We start from the raw sequence: 21168 nt of genomic DNA, 5'->3' as shown, positions 1-21168 counted from the left end.
GCCCCTACGTGCCGCGCGGGTGTCTCGAGTGTTAAATCTCGTCTTCTGTCGTTACGGTACTTAACCGGATCGTACCTTTTTGTTTTTAATGGCTTCCTGCGGGAAGTTGCACCCGCTCGTGGGTGGGTGCATTGAGCTGCGTTCTGTTGTTGTTGTTGCTGCTGCTGCGGGTGAGGGTTCTTGATGTTGATTGCGCTTGCGCAAGCACTGTCATTACCACGCGCTTTCAACCACGTGCGTTAGTTACGTCGTAATGTATTTGAAGTATCTGGAAGGCGTAGTACGGAAATGGCATCCTATAAATTTTTATAATTTAGCGACAGTTTGATTATTTGACAATGTTCCAATCTCTCATTATCTACAATTGGTAGCAGCACTTTGTTCAAGTTATTGTTTTAGGCTATGTCCAAAGTACATCTTTGATGACAAGGACTGGGTTTCATGGTCTCACTGGAAGTCCGGAGGTCTCATGTTTGATCACAAACTCTTTCACAACTCGCTATGAAGGTTAAACTTGCTGTGAATTTGGCTTAAGTTCATCCAGATATTAGTTATCTTTTAGCATATGTCAGGTGATCTTGATCTCCGACATGAACCTATTTCTGGTATTCTGGGGGAGGAGCCGGAAGATCGTACGCTACCGTAAACGTAGCTGTAGGTAAGATGCCGATATTCGATGACCCCAGAATATGCGCATTTCGAGATGCCACAACCTTGCACCAGCGACACCAGGAGGTCTTACAGGCAACGCATTTATTTATCGCCTTACATTCTGGTACCGCACGCCGCTGCCCGGCGGGTGAATATTTACGGTGCGCACCATGCCACGATCATTGCCATTGCGATATATGGCACACCGTCGCCTCTAGATCGCAGAAGTTGCAGTTGCCACCGTCCACCCACACGCCTTGGTATCGATCTGGGGGAATTAATAGCCAAAAAGGAAAAAAAACGGCAGAACGGGGAAGCAGCCTCTCGCTATCCGCGAAGTTCCGCGAGTTCGCGCGCATTTGCAACTGCACGGGAACCGTTTCCTCCCTTCCTGTTTGTGTGTCGGTGGTGTGGAGTGGAGTATTGAGGCGGTAAGTCGTCGTTAGTTCGTGGCCCGAGCGTGCGCGCGCGCGCACCCTGACAAATCTGGCGGGCGGGCAATCGAATCGATTACACTCTCTGGGTTTTGTGTGGTTGGTTGGTGCCCCGTTCGATTAGCATTTTAATGACCTGGGCACCGAACGCCACAGTGTGAGCGCGTTCGGATGGAGGTCCCTGGAGGATATATGGATGGTTACGCCACTCGCTGGGGTCCGAAGTACCCGTGGCCCGCCTTGGATCGGTGCGGATAGGTTATGCTCCTGTCCTGGGAAACAATGCGGTGCGAGGAAGCGGGAAAGCTGTCGAAGATTTACGATAATTGGGTGTAGCGGAAGGACAGATATTTGGAACCGAGCGAAGTTTTGAAGTCGTGAGCTCTGTCGTGGGGGAGGGACCAAGTGGTACAGCATGGGAAGCAAGTGTCGGGGAAGTTAGAAGGTGTAATTTGTTCTCGACATGAAGAAGGCGGTTGTAGTTAATAAATGTAATGGAATTTCCTTCAGAGGAATCGATAATTGCGTTAAAATAGTCGGCTTATCCTTCATTTAGACGAGCTGAACAAGAAGAGAGCCGTCCAACCTTTTTGGATTCCAGAGTTAAGTCTTAGGTTTAGATTTTAGGTTAGTTGAGGAATAAAAATAAAATCAGAAATTTGGGATGACTTTGTTGAATCTGAAGGAGGATTTGAGTGGATTTTTAAAAATCTGAAATAAAGTAGAGGACAAAAACCACACAAAATATGTAGATTCAGGTTGAAGTCTTTAAGTCACACGCACGTAAAGGAAGTAATTTCTTGCGATATCCAAAATTGAGTGCTTCCAAACTTACCTCATGCTATTATGAGGCTTCTGGAACATTAATTCAGATTTACTATTGCCCAACGCAGACGAAGTTTTACTCCCGTGGATACGTGTAGGTGCCAACAGTTTGGACACAATTACGGCACGGCTCATCAGCAGTAGTTACTTCTCTGCCCACGAGTTGTCTCCATTTACGCCGAGGTACAACCGAATACCCGGCGCTACTGAACTCGATCGGATCCCAACGTGTTAAAGTAGCTGATGTTCGCGTGGTCAATAAAAAGCCTCGCTGGGATAAAGTTTTCTCCGTATTTTATGGGCCGTATGAAGTGCCCGGATGGAGGGACCTCGGGCGCGTTGAGCTTGAGTATATTTGTTTTGTCTACCTTCGCCAAGAAAAGTTCAAGGGAACGAGAATCTCCTCCCACACGCCCCCTGATGACAGAGTTTCGTGTAAGTGTGTTTGACAAAGGGCGTTTTAGTCCGCAAAATGGACGCTCGCTCCGACACATGGACATTATAGGAAACATCGTGTGGGTGATTAGATTGCTGGAGGTCTTCCACTGGGAAGCGAATGGGACCAAAACGTTGCTGCTTGTGCGTTTAGCATCGAGAAGTGCATTACCATGCGCTGGAATTAATATATTCAATCGAAGTACGATGCAGTGCATGTGTCTGCTTCCATGCTTTATCTCCCAACGATTAGTTTATACACGTTTTCTTCGAAATCATCTCAAGTGAACCCTGCCCAGTCATAAGGATTTGTAAAAAAAAAACCTTTCAAGCAAGCGGAATAACGATGTTTACATTCATGTTATTCATCTTAAGATCCTCCAGACGATGCCGGATTGATACGCCACGGTTTTTAATTTGCCAAGTGAAGCGAAAATGTTTCTATTTACGTTTTGGTTCTTAATGTGAAATTAATGTGACGACCATGCAAGATAGAAGAGCCGAAATAATCACTGGATGCTAATTGAACCGAAGATGAACTTGATGGATCATTGAGCTGAGTGCAGAATTCATTCAGTGGTTTCAAGGAGCGCTTATTTAGCATATCACGCTCCCTGGCTACTGTTATTTGATAAGGAATTTAATTAAATATGCGAATGTCTATGATTAACATGAGTGCAATATCACGTACAGTAGGTTTGCAATAAGAAACCAGAAGCAATTTTGTTCCCCGTTGCCAATCGGCCAATTTCACCTTTTAACGTTCTTTTTTGTATTTTCCTTCTCTTCCTCAGGTAAGCATGCGGTACAAAATCATATAATCTTCCTCTCGAGCGGTTAAAGACGTGAGTGTAGCATAAGTATATTGTGTAATGGCACATCCTAGAGTCTTTGTTTCGCCGTATTATATTTTTAAGTGGTTATACTATTGTATGACATAATTTTGGTTTGTTTCTAATTTTTTGCATTTGTTATCTTTACTTTTTGACTCAGCGATTTTTTTGTGAAATCTCAATTGCAAGCATATACAATTTTAATATCAGAAGTTGGGTTTATCCTGATTATTAATTTTTCCGATAACTTGTAGAAGTTAACCGTTAGTTCCGCTGATTCTTTTACATTAATCACTGTTTCCTATCGAGACCAAGTTTTGAAAATATGACTACCATTCTTTTATAATTTTCTAATCGTCCTGGAAATTTTTATTAGTTGGACATTTCCGTTCGCTTTGCAGTTGCTTTTGAGTTTTTTTTTTCTTCACCTCGATTAAAACATGAATGTGCTAAAAATACGAACACGATGCAATGGTATTTTTGAGATCGTTTGCACACGTTTTTTTGTTCATTTCTCAATACGATGATTTCTATAACTATTTTTCCAACTTCGCATGAATCTCGATGATTTTGTTCCTTTTTGCAATATTTCAACCATTTAGGTTGTGGTTGAAACATTGTTATTTCCGGGATCGGTGTTGTCATGACTTGTTTTTCCACTTGGATTTCCAAAAATTCACATATGATGAATTATTTGAAACCATATTATATTTTATCTTCTCTTACCATGCAGAGCAGTACACATATTCATACTTTGCTTCCAAATCACCATGCGCAATATATGTATGTTCATATTTGTCACCGACTTTTCGGTGTTCGATGAAAGTAAATGTCCCCAATTAAATTTGATCGCTGTGCAAATGTAATGCGCCTGTCATTTTGTGTTACATTTCTCGAGCACAAATGGATGGGAATCATCGGGAAAATATCCATGTCCTTGTTCAATATTCCACGAGCACGGATTGACGTTCACTTTGTGACAGGCTGTCTCCACTTTGATACGAACGCCGGGCGAACGGTTGTGTCTGGTTGGTGGCCGCGCACGGTCCGTTACACTATCTTCTGCCAGCTGCAGGGTGAATGTAAATTTTGATTGCACCGATTACTGCAACCCACCCATCCCTCGGGCGCCTCCCTCGAAACGTGTACTGTCTGTCTGTCAGTTCTGTTCGTCAGAAATGACGTTCGATTAGTTTCCCATCGATTCCGATGTCCGGGATCTCGCTCGGATCTGAAATTTAATTCCACCCCGTCGCCTCGTCAGCCCCGGCGTTCCTTCGTGGCCAGTGTTGCCTAGGGGGGGAGGGTCTCTATATGTCTGCTTTCCATCGATAGCTGTCAAATGCAGTGCTTCAGTCAGTGGGAGTCATATCATAGTAGCCCGGCAAGCACACCCACCACCATACGGCTGGCCGGCCAATTCATTTCCGGTTCGCACCCCGATGCTGCATGATTGCTTCCGGCGATTTCGTTTGGGGCCGCGGAAGATCAGAATGGAAAAGGATAACGTGTGGTACAACGTTGGTTCCACCAGTGCACGTGATGCAATAATCCCCGACAGCCAGTTTGAGGTCGATAGTTGGTTGCAAGTTTCCCTTCGAATGATTGCGAGTTTATTCTTGTTTCATATAATCTTTAAACAGCTTCATCTTTTCTGTAATTTTTCTTATCTACAAACGAACGCTTTCGTTCGGGGTCGCGCAAAACCCATTCCTAATGGTCTTCGTTCTTGTTGTTTTCCACCATTTCCTAGGCAGGTCGTTAATTATTATTTAAATTGGGTTAATAACGACCTTCGGGGGGTGCTCGGGAAAAAGGCGCGCTCTTTCGGGCGGCATCGGTTTTCATCTCGTTGCGCGGCGAAGGATTTGTAGCGCTCGGGGTTTCAGTTGCGGGGTTTTTTTTTCTTGTGCTGAGAAGTTCGTAAATCACCTCATTATAAGCCGTACCCGGTTGGTCATATTTTATGCTTTTCGTCGGCGATGGTGGCCTTCTGGTCGCGGCCGTTCGGTTCCACGTGTATATAGATATACTTTTCCTTCCATTTGCTTTCCTTTTTCTTTAACTGACGGTCACCCAACCATTTTCACTGCATCTCGTGTTCGATCCTTTTAGTTCGGTTGGATGTGTTTTTCACCACCATTTTTACGTGGGTGTAGGATTTCCAATTTTCGGCGCTAAGAGTTGTGTGCTCGGTTTTTTGACGGTTTGATGGAAGTTTCGGTGACGATCGGTTTTTTTCCCCGTGTCGACCGTGAAGTTCATAAAAGTCATCAAACGATCCGGAATATTATCTCTTTAGTTCCAAACCGGCCGACCTTTTTCTCTTCCGTCGGGGTAGAAAATGGAACCGAACGCGTTCTAGCTAATTTCACGGTTCAAGAAACACACAAAACCTGTAAGGGAAGAAACTCAACGGGGAGTGGGTGGAAAATGTTATTTTTCATCTCGTCCCGAACAGCAACATCGTCCTGGCGGCATTTTATTCTAATAAAACGCACAACCGGAAATGAAAACCGTTGTAACGTTAGACGCCAACCGAAGAACGAACGTTTGAAGCGGCGACTGTTCTAAGCCCCCCGCCGGTCGTAAAATGGAATCCTGTCCTTCGCCCCGGGGTCTGCAACGGATTCGTTTCGTCAAACGGTAGACAATTTCGATAAGACGAGTCGCCGGAAAGTACACGTTCTGTGCCAAAAAATTGTCAAACCTTTTCTTCCCTTCGTTGCGCTGGAAAGACGGTTTGCGCTTCCAGAAAGCTTAGAGGGAGGGAGGGATGCTGTGGGGAGGGGCCGTTTTTCCCAGCGTGTTTTTATTACATTTCACTTGCCGGGCAAGACGCAGGCCTCCGTGAGCGCGGCGGAGGTGATGGCAGACGCCGTCGTCTCCAGTCTGGCAGAGTTTTCCCACTTCCGGTGAAGCAAGAAAAGGCAAGAAGGAAAGGAAAAACAAAAACGCACCGCATACGCGCCCCAGTCTTGGGCGGAAAAGCGTGGTGGCGCAGTGTAAGTGCTTCATCCCGTCGTAAAAGTGTCGAAATCGATTCCCGCACTTCTTCCTCCTTCCGTTGCTGAGGGTCGCCAGTCGTAAAATCAATGCTGTCAAAAAAGAACCCCACACTGACGGAGCTCTGATCATGATGACGATGATAATGAAGTTGATGTGGGGAAGGAAGTGTGCCTGTGTGTGTGTGTGGACGCTTGGGCCAGGAGAACGTTGATTGTTTTGCTGCTGCAGTTCACGGAGTGTTGGAGTTCTATTTACGTTTCGCTGATCATGGAAACGCCGTTGATGATTGGACGGCGTTGCAGCAACAACCGCTTCTCGAGCATAAACGGGGGCAGCCTTTTCTCTCGGTGACTCGTTTGCAATCGCTTTCCAGTCCTAACCCACCCTGCTTTCCCACCCAACAACAAACACGCACGACGATCTCGATCGGCGTCGGTTGAATCGGGTTTTTTCCCAGAGAAAGATGGAAGATTTGAATTGATGCCCTTTACGTTTTCCCTGCGCGGCAATTCTCCGTGGAAACTGTGCGCAGATCAAAGGATTGTGTTTGTGAACGTAAAATTTATTCGATTTCGCTTCGGTGCGTACACGCGGGTGAAGTTCTGTTAGTCAATCGGTTGATTTTGGAAATGGAAAACGGTTGCACCAAAAGGGTGGCTTCCATAACGATTGGGTTTACTTTGTAGGATTCATCTATTTATGTATGCTTTAAAAGTTGTATCTAGATGTTTTTTCAATCTTCTTAAATTGCTACGAATGATTTAAGTAACTTTTATGTTTAAATTTATACCTTACATCTCAGTAAAATAGTTCAAAATATGTTCATCATTTAACTTTGACAAAATCGGTATTCAACCTTTATTTATGGTCACCAAAATCAACTCTTCACGCATAAATTGTCGTAAGCTAATCCAAACAATTGAATCAGTTATGTCCCAATTAGACAAATTGGTCAAGAATATTGTTCTTGTCAATTGTTGTTTCCTATTTTTTTTTTCCTTCTCGCTCGTTCATTTTGCGGATCAATCCAACCGTGTCCAACTTGCATTGGGGGACATTTTTCTGGTTTCGGTTGATGATTCTTTATGCACAACGCGCTATGTCCTTTTCGAAGGACATTGGAACCGTTGAGTTTAAGCTGTTCCCGTTAGCTTTGTTCATTTTATTCACTCGATTAGGTTCAAACATTAATTGGGTGTAGTGGTTTTGGGAATATTTGCCCTCGATTATAATGGCAAAAGTAAAACGATACTTCCACCAAGCACCAATCGAAAGAGATGGGAAACAAAACGGAAAACTCCTGGCAGAGCTAATATGGCGCGTATTAGATATCCTTTGCCTGCTTTTACCTCCCGAAATGGGATAGGCGGAGAGGCCCCAAACGCCATGAGGAGAAAGGCTGAACACAACACTAACCGGGAAAATGCCCTACGGAACGACACTTGGATGACTTGTCATTTCCCGGGGGCCGCTGTCCTTCAGATGTCCTGACTTTTATTACCATATTCCTGTCCCGGGAAGCGAACAAAGAGAGCACAGTAATCGGGAACAGACCGGGATAACGGCTCGGCTCTGTATCACGCACGCATGGTTTTCCAGTGTGTGCGTGTGTGTGTGTGTATCGGGAGGAAAGGAGTGGGGGGTTATGCGGGTTGAGTTGTTTGTGAAGCGAAACAAGTGTGTGGGCGAAATCGGGTTAAGGTCGAAAAGGGAGGGGGTTTCCCTAAAAATGTTGCGACAATATTTTCATCGGAAACATAAATGATTGAAAAATGTTAGAAGGATGTAAATACTCTAGTTTTTTCCGGTAATGGCATCTTTATTTGTAATTATGATAACTGTGTGTACTTTTGCTTTTTGATCAATTTGAAGCAATTCAACTTTTGGAAGAAATTATGGCTCTCTTAAATTGTGTCTGATAATGATTTTTCAATGTTGTTATCTTGTTTCTTGATGTCTTTCGAGTGTTTTTACATTTAATGCTCGTAAGAAATATTTTTTTTTAAATTTCTTAAACTATTTGAAATGGAACTATACTTTCCCAAACTTTTCACGAACGAAAGCAAACGCATCACGCTTCACTGAATAATGGAAACAAGAAACCAGAAACTTGCACCACGAGCGACATAAAACTTTAGCACGTTGCTTTATGGGAAAAGGTCCTTGTTTTTCTGCACGCTTTTCCTGGCTGCCCTCGTGTTCGTCGTGGCCTCTGTGTTGTGCATCAACGCGCTCACGATGGAAGGAAAAACGCACCCCATTTCTAGTTCGTCTCGACGGCGAAGGCTTTCCGCCAACCGGGCGCTTCTTTTGCCATCGCTTTTTCTGCCCAGAAAACAACGCGGAAATAGTTTCGGCTTAGTTTCTTCCCGCCCCACTTAGTAGGGTGTAATGTGGCGATGTCCTTTTGCCCCCAATGTTCACCACAAACACAAACACACGCACACGACGCCACCTCGGTTCGGTGTCCCATGTTCGTGAATGGACGATGTTTACTTTTTGTTTCGCTCTATTTTGCAGATGTTTGCAATTTTGCCCTCAGGGTTGTTTTTTTCCCTTTGGGTTTAAGTTGACTGGCGACTACTGATTTGGCGGGCTCCAAGCCAAATTGTGTGCGTGTGTGTATGTACCGGGTGCCAGCAAAGACGGCGTCTTCCGATGTCCTTCGTCGGCATCGTCGCCGTCGTCGTCCTCGTCCTGTCTCGACGTACGGATAGCGCCAATATTCGTGACGCCTCGAGTCGTCGTCGTCTAGTTCGGCGTGGAGTAGTAGACGCCCGGTTCTCCGGTGCGGACGCGGTACCATAAAGTAGACCGGAGGCACCCGGGCGAAATGATGAGCTGGCACACGATAATGGCGCTGGCAAAGGATGGGCAACGGAAAAAAGACATGAATTGCGGAAAGGAGTCGAATGTTGCCCTTTTTGACCAAAGCGTCGAATGTTTGCTCTTTCTTTTTTCTTCCGGACGTAAAGATGGCTTCGCGGGATTGGGGAACCGTAATAAAACTATCGGGTCATCCGGCAATCGGGGGGTTCAAAAGAAGGAACTCCCTTACCGAAATCGTCAAGGGCACAATCGTTGAAAAAAGCATTGACTTCTATGTTCTCGGTAGGGGAATGCAAATAGAGGCGGGAAAAGACCTGACCTAAAAGATACACGAAGCAATAACAAGTAAGACATAAACGTATGTTTGCGTGTGTGTGTGAAAGAAGCAAAAATCGCAACAAGAAGAGTAATTGAAGAAAGTGAAATCCACTTCGGATTCGGATATATCCAAAAATAGAACTTGGGTTTCCTTTTCCTTAGCCGTCCACTTATTTTGGGCTGCCAGTGGGGTATTTTCCCATTTTTCGCATGCGGTTGGGAAAAATAGGAATTTGTTTTCCACAGTCCCCACCCCCCAGAAACATCACCATTCAATGTTCAGGTTCGCAAAATCTCCGCTTGACCACCCGTCACAAAATGTCGCACAAACGCGCGCGCGCCCATAAATGAAGCGCTACCGAAAAGTGACATAAACATGGCGCTCCTGCTTCCACCTCCTCCTGCGTCCGATGATGAGAATGATGTTGCTGATGATGACACGAGGAAGGAGAGAAAGATAGAGGATGCGAGCTCCCTTTCGCTATAGGTGTTCGAAGAAGCGGATGTGTAGTAACAACGTTCGACAACAACAGCAACACCCCTTGCCGACATTGTCGCGCCAAACGAGCGAACGGCGACAACATTTTGCGTCGCCCCGGCGCGCCAAACTTCCTGCCCCTTCCTCCACCCGCATCCTTCTCGCCGTCTCACGCCCAACCGGTCAATATACATGAAGATGTCCGGGAATGTCTAGAAGGATGTGTACAAGAAGACGTGTCCTGCGTTGCGTGTTTCGGCCATCCTGCCCTCCACCCCTTTCCTGTGGGTTGAAGCCACGCTGTAAACAAACACATTTTTCATGGCGAATTTGTCTCCCGAGTCCGATCGGGTGGTGGCGAAATTTAAGAGCTCAACCTCCTCGCGACTATTTACACCGATGAGCTCGCGGTGAGTTAGTTTTTTGGGTGTTTTTTTTTCTCTTTTGATAGAGCAGGATTTTATTTCAACTGTAATGGCAAACACTCAATTCGTCATAACTATTTACACGGCAGTTTGGTTCGATGAATGAATTTTCACGTGAATTAATGTGTGTGATGGAGGCGCCCGGTGTTTCACGTTTCGTCCGTGTTCGATGACAAGATTTTGCAGAGCGCAGCTGCTGCGCGTTGATATTTTGATATGGTTTGATTTGAATTTGATAAACGTATTGAATTTTCCATAAAACAAACCCAAAGTGGGATAATAATTCAGAAGCTATGTTTCATTTTCTTTTATAAAATTTATCTTAACGGTGTATTTTAGTTTGATTTTCCAATCAAATTGATCACTTCTCTCCGAAATCTTTACCTAAAAATGCATAAAGATTCCACCAAGCTTACTTTCAACACGACTGTGGATCAAAATCAGCTCTGTTCACGACTTGAAAGCAGTCCGTTAAACCAGCACTTTTTGGGGCGGTGTCGTTTCCGTTCTGTTGTGCCTTTTACGTAATGTGCCTTTCTAAAGACGCTCCAGCCCTTACCTCCTGCTCCAATCGATAGGATCGTCGTTGTATATATTTCGTTTGCTCAAGCTTGCCCAGCCACCCGCCTATAACCCCCCACTCCTCTTTTCGGGGAGGGAAAGCTTGCGGATTGTGCGGCTGCCATTTATTTTAGCAAATACTTCATCCTTCACGACAATACTCAACGCGGCTCGGACGTTCAAACGAGAGAGAGATTTAAATGTTAACCCATTTATCTTCTTTAAAAACTCGGGCGGATCCCCCCGGCTTGCGGGTTCCCAACTGGAAAGTTGTTTTTTTCCCTTTTCTTATTAAATTCAGTTTAAATTTTAACTGTTTGTTCCTTTCCAGCCAACCCAGAGCGCACAAACGCGAAAAAGATTGATTGCGACACTGTCCAAACGGTTTTGGAAGTTCATGCCATTTGTGTTGTTGATCTTGCCTGTCGGAGGTGTCCGAAAGTGAACGAAATAATCATTCGTTCTTGAATGGTGGATTTTTTTTTTAATGCAATTTTTTGGCACAACTCGATGAAAGGAGATAATAAATTTGTCAGGTGAACGCCTAACGAATGGAAAGAAAGATATTGAAAAACTTGGGAAGGAATGTTCCATCTCATTCCTTCCCAAGTTTTTCAATATCTTTCATCGACGTTTTTGAAAACTTCGCTAAACTATTTTCAGCGCTGAGCGATTTGCTTGCTGTTTCGTTGAATGTTGAGTTTTTCATCATTTATCTCTTTTTCATGTAACTATCTTTAACTTTGTCGAAACATGAACCTAGGGATCGTCAACTATTTTTACTATACTCAAAAATTCTGCTAAGGACTCCAACATCAGGGGTTTGAAAACAGTGGTCATCTAATTATCTATTCTGCACTTCCTTTCTACAACCATCAAAAACATTGATGAAAAGTTGTAATAAAAGGAGGAAAATTTCGATTTTCTTCCCGGCTGCAGGAGGCGCCATGCGGAGAGAGCTTTCGTACGCCTTCGAACCTATGTAATATCTGGGCTGCGAAGAGCGAAGAGTAACCGGACTTTGGTTTGGTTCCCGAAATTCCCTACGCACAAAACCTGGAGCGTGCTGTATGTACCATTGACGCATCGTCATCGGGAAAAAGGGCCACACACAATGCTGGGCGTGCAGAGAGAAGGCTGGTGGTGCCTGGAGAAAAGCCCAAAATACAACACCAACACCGGATCCTTTACATAGCCACGCCACGGGTTCGGTGCCGCCTGGGCCCGGCGTATCCCTCATCATGTTCGGAAAATGCGTAAGCAGAAGATGATGATGATGATGATGATGTTGGTGATGATACATGGCCCCGTTCGGGTTCGGGAGCGCTACGCAATTTTCGGGAACGATCGCGCGAGCGTTTTTGTGTGGCCAAAGGAAACATTCTTTAAGCTTTTGTGCATGGGAAATTCATCGCGATGTGAACGCTTTTCTTCCCGCCCCGCCGTTGCAGTTGCTCGTCGTCCCGTCCGCTCATTTTCACTTTCGATTTTCCTTACCCGGTGGGGATTTTACTTTCACGTTTTTCGTGAGCTGATACTTCTGCGAAAAACAACACTACGCTAGAAAGATAACGATTGCAAATTGTTGTGAAACAATCAATCATGGTGTATTTAAATTGTGATGTTTTATTGAAGAAAATTCAAATTTATTTTGTTTTTCAAGTGGAAATGGGATATGTTGAAAACATTATCTATTGAAAGCCTAATAATTCCTTTCCACTTTGATGTAATTATGCTTTGCAATGAATAAAACAGGTTTTGTAATATTTTTATTATCATTAAATTTCATCCTATTTTCCTCCACAGGAGACACGGATCTCCAATTATCACCCAGTTATATTACGATTTTATCAACGAAATACTGCGCCATCATAAATTAGAGTGTGCGTAAAATAAAGGGAAAAAAGTAAAACGTTCGCATATTAATTGCCATCCGGTTAGACAGATCGCCAGTCGCAATGGCTGCTATTGGTCGATAAGCGTGTTTTTGGACTTTAAATTAGGTTTATGTACATGTGTGTGTGCAGGGTTTGACGGGGCTTTTTACATATCAATTGATTATGCTCGTGATGGCCTTTTTGGCTTGCTTTAAAAGCTTTGAAGTTTGAGTTTTACTCACTTTCCATTCCATTGCTACATTGTAACCATAATGCTCAGCGTTTTGGGACTCACACAATTGTATTATCTATCGTTGTGTAGCTTAGGTTTGCACCATTCCCGTTTTTGTCTCGCTCTCACTGCTTATGTTTTTTTATCTCCCCCCAAAGTTCCGTCCGGGAAAACTCCGGGTTCACCAGTTTTGTCTCTGTCAGTCTTCGAGTGTTTCTCTTCTTCGCGCAAAAGGGTGTTTTTATGTGTGTGAGCTTTTGAAAGTTTCCTTTTCATTTTTTCTTTTCTTTTCGTGACCCTATCCAATGTTGCTCCAGTTTTTTTTTTCCCCCCACTTACACGGTTGCGCTCCGGGAATTTTCGGGCACTCCTGGAACGCCGGTTTCTGGAACGTGTGCAAGCTTTCTCACTCACGTATTCTCCACTTTTTCTCTCGTTGCCCTCTCGCTGTGTGTAACATTTCATCGATTTTTCTTCCAGCAAAAAATGTTTTCCCGGTGTGGTGCGTGTGTTGGTGTGTGGTTTTAGTTTTTTTTCTTTACCCATTCCCGAGGTATCCATTTTCGGCGCCGTTCCCGGTTGTTCGTTTTTTCTTTTTCTTTTCGTTTTTCGCCGGCTCTCCAGGAGTGTTGGAAAAGTACGGGTTCGGGGTGTTATTTTTTGTGTGTGTGTTGGAGCTCCCTTGAGTGGAATAAAGGTGAAACGAACGGGCGGTGAAGGAGCGCGACAGGGATGGCACTAGAAAAATAAAACCCAAATCCTGGACTTTTCTGGACTTTTCGTCGTCGCCACCGCGGCCATGCGTAACTTTCGGAAAAGTCAATTAAGCTCGCGTTGTTCGGCCAACGTTTTTATGTTTTACTTTTTTTTTGGTATGCTACTCCCGGCCATTGTTATGCGGCTGGTGCCCTTGGGAGGTGCCCATCCTGACCGCGTTCCAGTCCCGCGGCGGTACCACCACTTCCCTTCCTCCATGGGGATGAATCGTTCATCTACCGAATCGATGCGCATGTTGCGAAAGCTTCCTTTGGGAACATCAGGTTTTTACTACTTTTTTTTTATACCGCTTCTTACATGTTCCCCCTGCAGGTTCACTAAAACGCGAGCCTTTTTTTTAATACTCCCTCCCGCTCTACTTTGTTGGTTGGGGGGGGGTCTTTTTTCTACTCACAACAGACTGCGTCGGAAATTAATCTCAGTAATTTTAATTGGTGAATTATTTAGCAGCGACTTTGGCTCGCGTCCTTCGCCCTATTTTCGCGGACCCGCCTTTTTTCCATAAAGTTAAATTAACAAATTGTTTAATATTTTACTGCGACACGCTGCCTTTTACCTCCCCCCTGGTTTTCCGTTTTGCCGCTCGCCGAAACAATAATGGGCGCCCGGTACGAATGCGGTGTTGAAATAATTGACGCTTGAAAGTAATGAATCAAGGGATGGTTTTTCTGCTCTAGAATTTTACTGGTACTTCATGCTCAGGGTTTTCTGGAAAAATTTGTTTGTTTTCTCAACCTGTTTTTTGCTCGTTCCGGGGGGTTTTCTTTTTTCGACTCAATTCCAACAATTCAACAAATTCCCACTGCTAATTGCTTTTCAAAGCAACCTCGCTAAACGCTGCGGAGTGGAGCTTGTTGTGGAATGCGCGTATATAATGTGAGTAATTGGCGTTGGAAGTAAATAATCAATATTTTCCTTTTTCTCTTTTCTTCTTCTCCTTCTCACCAGGTACGTTTTCCTTTTCACCGATACGGCACGAACGAACTGGTGCTGGTGTGGCCCCAGGACGGGCAAGGGAGCTGAAGTGACATATTTGTAAGCGATTTTCCATCAACCACCAGGTGTCTCCATTTGCTGCGAAGAAAAATTAAGTCATACTGCGGTTGGTTTCGGTGAAGTAATTCTTCATCAAATTCTACATTATTTCTAATACCACTTTTCAGAGAATATTGTGTTGAACATTCTTAAAACAGAAAGGAATTTTTGCGAGTACTTTTCCTACACCAACAGTACACCGTTTGTTTTCCGAGACAGTTTTATCCAACGCGAGTTTATGTACTGAAATATTCTTCAAATGATGAAAATACCACCGAGCATAAAAAAAAAGAAATCTTCAGTTAAATGTAGCACAGTGAGGACACAAGATTTCGAGGAAGAAGCTGACGTTTACGTCTGTCTGCAGGGCAATGTATCGTCATCATCCGGTTCGCGACCCAGTTTTTCCGACCGTACTCTGGGTCATACCGTTGGCACACTGGAGGGGGGTTTTCCGGTATCTCTCCACTTTCCACCTTGCTTGAGGAGTGGTTTTTGACTCCTTTCTTGCTCTCTCTCTCACACCCATACACACTCTCTCTCTCTCTCTCTCTGCCTCTTGTGCGGATGTACTTACTTGTAGGCCCCCCCCGGAAGAGTGCGTACGTGTGAAATGATGACGCTCTCATCTCATCGTGTCGTAAAAAGAATAAGGAACCAAACGAGACAACTGCCCGGCCCAGATTGTGCCTGTCGGCGGGGGAAAAGGTAATAGATCAGCAAAGGAAAAACGAACCTGCTTCTTTGCTTTGTGGGTCGTAAAATGAAAAATCACATCTCGAGAGGCACCGGACGTGTCGCTCGAGGGCGCTGGTGTGTGAGTGTGTTGGTGGATGGCCCTTCACCGACGGATATCATCCGAGGATTACCCGAGGGCCCCCTCAGGTCCAGCGCTTGATGCTGCTGACGAACGCAGGGCAGGATTATGATGATCTTGCTGCAGCCGACGCTTTCGGATCCTTCGGAGGACAGGGCGCCATTTCTTGACAAGTGCAAAGCTTGATTGCAGCAACACCCCAACTGCTGCAGTGTTGATGAGTGTGGCCCTTTTCTTGTCGTTTGTTTCCCATCACCCGGTGCCTGGTGCCCTCTTTTATGGTGTCATGATGAAAAGTCTTTCCAGTTGGGTGAGGAAGAAGGGGGGTGTGGGCGGGGTATTGTGGGGGCGAGGCATGTGCAATGAATTACAGGATATTCTGGGAAATGTCCTTGTCGGAAGAAAGTTTAACTCAGCATATACCTTCAAAGCAAAAACAAAAAAAAAGTGTGATAAGAATTTTCCTCGTTGAGCTTCCTTTATTCAGTGTTTTGTTCTTTTTCTCTGTTCATTTTTGTTTGTGATTTTATTTTACCGGAATTTACCTTTCACATCAGACAAATAAAAGGTGGATAAAAATAATACCGAGTGTGTGAACCCTGCGCACCGGTTTGTCATGGCCCGCCCGAAAATCTGAGGAAGGTGTGCGGTTTTCTGTTCATTAATCAATTGTTAAACCGTTATATACTTTCATTTATTTATCAACCTTTGGTTACTAGTTTATTTTATCTTTGAATATTATTTGTTAACTTTAACATTCATGCTTTCATGGTGTAAGAATTGTTTGTTGACTTTCATTTTTGTGTTATAATTTTTCTGAAAGATTAGTTCGCGTTTTTCAACCCGGCGTGATTTTCTTCCGCCCAGTTTATTGCACGCTTTGCTGGGCTGGGGTTAGAAAACTGCTGGGAAAAGCAGAAAATGTGTCTCAAACCTTCGCCGACTAAGTTTTGCCTCTCTTGGAGCCATTTTGCGCGTTGCTTTGCACATGCCTCGATATTTGGACATGTTCGCTCGGGGTCCGATTGCGGCGGCCGGGCACCCGCGCACTGCGGAAAACGCCAAGGAAAAACGATGCTGGAAAAAAGTGGAACGCCGCTCGGTCGGTGGTGGGAAAGAGCCGATGGTGATGGGGGCGCCTGATTGCCCAGCGTCTGCCTGCCGCCAGGCTGGCTGTCACCAAGTTGTTGTCAGTTGTCTAGCTTGTTTTCGACGGGTCGTCGTGCCGAACTTTCTTCACCGTCCCAGGACCACCGGACGCCCTGTCTGCACGCGTACCTCCACACGGCCCTTCGTCGGGCGCTGCGTGTGAGTTCCTAAGGTTCGTTTTCTAAGGAACCGCCCAAGAGGTACGGATTTTCTTTGGCCAACTTAGATTTTCTCGCTTCGGTAACCCAACCATGTTCGACAGACACGTGGTTGTGGTTCGTACTTTTTTCTTCTCTCTACTCTTCCTCCCTCCCTCCCAACATCCTCCGGTGTGTTTCCAAACCTTCTTCGAATGTCATGTTTCTTTTCTTCACTCCCAAAGACTCCATTTTCCCGTCAAACAAAAAATCCCTCAAACCGGTGTTGTTTTCAGGGTCGAACCGTGTTGGTTTAGATGTCACCCAGTTCCGTCCGGGATAGTGGTGTTCTAACTTTTATTTTCCCGTCTTGTGTCCATGTGCGTTTGGCCATTGAAGCAAAATGTGAAACAACTGACGTGTGTCTCGTGGGTGGAAAAGCGGTGGAAAAGTGAGAGAAAGTGCCAAGTGCTATGAATTGCGTTGACACTGGAAGAAATGGAACCGTCGACGGTGTGTGGTGTGTTGCTGTCTTCTAGCCGCGCTCGGACATATAATATTAGCTTTCTTGCTTCCCCCCCCCCCCCCCCCCCCCCATCCACCGCGCCCTGGTTTTGCCTGGCGGAATCCAATTAAACGGTGCGATGGAAAAGTGCCACCAGGCAAGCGGGGGTCACACTTTATTTCCGTGTCACCTCGGATGTGTCCACCGCTTCGCACCAAGCGCCAATTTGTGGTGTTAATGGAGCTGGTGTTTGGAGTGCAACGGAACACATGGGGGGAGGATGCATTGGTTCTGTTGTGACTGCTTTTGCTGACGTAAATGGTGTTTTTATGTGTTGATACATTTTTACACGTTTTGGAATGGTTCTATTCCATTCCAGGGTTGTCGATTGGTAAGAAACATCGTTAGCAAAGGTGAAAATGTAAAGTGTAACACTCGAGAAGCTAATGCAATTTGATGAAAAACAACGCGGACAACCGTAAGAAAAGTTACAGCCACAGTTTCATTCTTTTTAGGTTAAAAACAACTCGTTTAATCAAGAATTGAATAATTCCTCTAGTTTTCTATTACAAGTTTTAGTAATTAACGGAAATAATTTCGTAAGACAGGGATTTTAAATCATGGACGTCAATACTATACTCTCCAATTTTCTTTGTTTTACATTCTTTGTGTGCGCCATGCGAATTTCCATTTTCATGCACAAGTATTTAGGCGTTAGAATTGAAGTTCTAAAGTTTTGTAGCCATTTTTATGACCAAGCCTAGTCAGAATTTCACCATGTTGTAGCTATAAACTGTAAAATGCGCATCGTACAAAACATATTTGGTGCTTGTCATTTTTAACCACGCTTAATGGCGACCGCTCGGTTTCAGTTCATTTGCAAATAGCTTTGCGGAATTTCCCGGTAGGGTAGGGGGGGGAGGCCAGTAGCAGCGCAAACAAATTTATCAATTCAACGCATCATTCATGAAATGGAAAGGAAATTAAGGAAAGCGAAAAACAAAACATCCTGCCAAACCTCCAACCTGTCACTTTTCACTCGTTATCGTCGTGTCAGTGTGTGTGTGTGTGTGTGTGTGTGTGTGTGTGTGTGTGTGTGTGTGTGTGTGTGTGTGTGTTTGAGTGTGTTTGCATAGACGTGCACATAACCCTCGTTCCGTCCTTTTGCGTAAAAAGTCCGTAGCTTCCGTCTCCCGGTTGTTAACTCCAGCACTCCAACATAGTTGCCCGGCGAGAGATGGAGAGAAGAGTAGCGTGAAGTAACCCGGAGAATAGGAGAAGATTGGGAAATATTATTCTGCCACTCGCTCTCTCTCTCTCTCCCTCTCCATTGGAAAAATGTATAGCTATCGGTGAAGTTCTCTCTCACAAGGATTATGCTGTTCGTAGTCCCACATGGCACACCCGGATGACCAAAGACCGTTCCCTCCAGCACGCCTCATTACACTCTCCACTCTTCCGTTAGCTATGCAGTCTAGGATTCGAATCCCAGACAACTTCCGTCTCGCTCGAACCAACAATGGTCGGCCAACACCCGGGGATGCCAGACTCGTTCGCGTGCTCGCTCGCTCCGTGGTGAACTCTCGAGATTCAGGGGTTGAGTTATTGCACAGGATCAATGCAAGAGGGGGAACGCCGCACGCGACGTCGCGGCTGGTTGACGACGACCGTGCGTGTCCCGAGTTCCCTGTCCTAGATCCGTAGGTCTATGTACCCTCCTTTCGTTGACCTGCGGGAGGATGACATTGGTACATAGGCAGGAAGGCCGGCAGGCGTCCGGGGTGTGTATATACCAGTGTTTGTGTGTGTGTGCACCCCCGGGGAGTGGTTCTGAAGGGCACTGCTTTGAGGAGTTGAAGTGCTGGATGGAGCGCGAAGAGCAGGAGAAAGGCCACGTCTGGTGGCAGACCCCTTGCTTGTTAGTTTTTATTTATTTATTTCCGCCACCACTCACCCAGCTTTTCGATCCCGGACAACCTTCGGGAGGGGATTTAACTGCGTCATAACACGGGTTGTGCAAGCAGCGGTTCTTTCTCCATACACCGCACAGTTCAGCTTCTGCGGCTGGTTCGCCAGATATCCTTCGTCAACAGACCTGTATAGTCCTTGTTTTTTTTTCGTTCGCGGTTGGATACTTTTTCTTCTATGGAAATTGCATTCTCTGGTTGACGATTCTCGAGCTCCGGAAAGCTGCTGATGGTCGCCATTGATCCGTTGCTGGCTGCAGAGTTCTAAAACAACCCAGAATAGCGATGGAAAATGAAAAGAACGCACGTCGATGTCTTTTCCCCCATTCGCATTCAATGTACGCCTGAGAGCTCAGAGGTAGCGGCAGCTGGATATTGCTTTACCTCGCCGGATGCAGGTGTGTCGACAAGGGAAGAATCCTGTGCGGCCCGGTTATGTACGGGATCCGGGAAGAAAGAGCACATGGTACCCAGTCGCCTTCAACATCCTTTCCCGGTGGATCCTCTCTGCTCCCTTTGTGGAGCAGTTGACAACACAGCCTCGAGGAAATGGGCCTAGTCTGCGAAACGTGGCTGTTTGTGGAATGATTTGTCAGGCGGAAAAGAAGACTAAGCTCTCTTCGCTCCAACTCCGCATGCCCAGCCATTGTCGTCCTTTGGCGTGTCCTGCGGGGATAGGTCATGTGAGCGAATACAAGGATACGCGAAGGGTAGGAAGTATGCTCAATTGCAGGTTGAGTCGTTGTTCTCTCCTCCGAGAGATAGCGGATGGCTTTTCCCTTCTTTCTCGCTAAGGGCTCTCTCTCTCTCTCCCTTTATCTCTCTCGCTTTGCGCAATATTGCGTTTTGCTAGATGCTTCGATGGACCAGGATCCTTCTCTGGTAAGGGTGTGGTGCTCCCTTTCCACACACTTTTGGTTTTTCGAACGTTTCCATGTAGCGAGGGAGAGAGAGAGTAAAAACGCACACAACCATACCGGTGGCCGGGTAGCCTGCAATATATGACTTCCACGGTTGGTTAGTTCCTGCAGGTCGATATATTCCAGACAAGAGAGAGTGAGAGCACGATGGGAAATACAGGGGAACAGTAGAGCACCTCTAATCGGCCCGGCGAAAAGAGATCGCCAGCATGTTTTCCAACTCCGACGACGCGCAAAGGAGCAAAATAAGGGAACTGGGTAGACTGAACACTCAGGACTCGGAGGAGAGCTGAAAGCTATGGACTCTGGACTGCTGGGAGACGTCGTCGTCGTCCTTTGCCGCCGTCGTTGGCGTTGTCGGGACGGGCCGGCGCAATTATGTGTGCCTTTTGCGTAAAATCAATAGACGAGACGACTCGCCTGGAAGGCGCCTCCATATCGCCGCCATCGTCGTCGCCGCCGCCGTTGCCGATGATGACGACGTCGCCGTCGTCGTCTGGCGGCGGGACGAGCTCCATCATCGTACCGAGCCCTACAGGGTGTGGTGTTGTTTTTCCCTTTTTTTGGGTGGTTTATTTTCCTCACGCAATAAAGGAAATAAAACGAATTTCGTTCGTCCGTTTTTCGGGAGGGAAATAGGAGGAGGGGGAGGGGAGGAGGTGCGTTTCCACTGGACTGGAATCGGAGCAAAATCCCGAACTTTCTTTTCGTGTTTTTTTGTTTTACGGGAGGAATGTATGGGTGCGCCGTTTGTGTGGCCGGACACGATGTTGTTTTTATTATGCTGCGTGAGGAATGTGTCACTTTTCATTTTTAATGCCCACTTTGTTTGGTATAAGAATCTTGTCAATGGTTGTTGAAATTTTAGATGATTGAAGATATAAAACAGAGATTGCGAGCTTTTCGTAGATATTTTGGTGTGAATTTTAAAAGTCTTTTCTTTTCCTATAACCA

General features: G+C 45.5%; 1 protein-coding gene across 1 annotated transcript in view; it reads left to right on the top strand.

Annotated features, from left to right (window-relative positions):
- LOC131261964 (AF4/FMR2 family member lilli-like) overlaps positions 1 to 21168 on the top strand; it is a 138616-nt gene that overhangs the window by 51236 nt on the left and 66212 nt on the right. The gene's annotated exons all lie outside the window — the stretch shown is intronic.

Source organism: Anopheles coustani, chromosome 2 (assembly GCF_943734705.1).
Source record: "Anopheles coustani chromosome 2, idAnoCousDA_361_x.2, whole genome shotgun sequence".
Classification (NCBI taxonomy): Eukaryota; Metazoa; Arthropoda; class Insecta; order Diptera; family Culicidae; genus Anopheles; species Anopheles coustani.
This window is presented reverse-complemented; position numbering and strand designations above follow the sequence as displayed.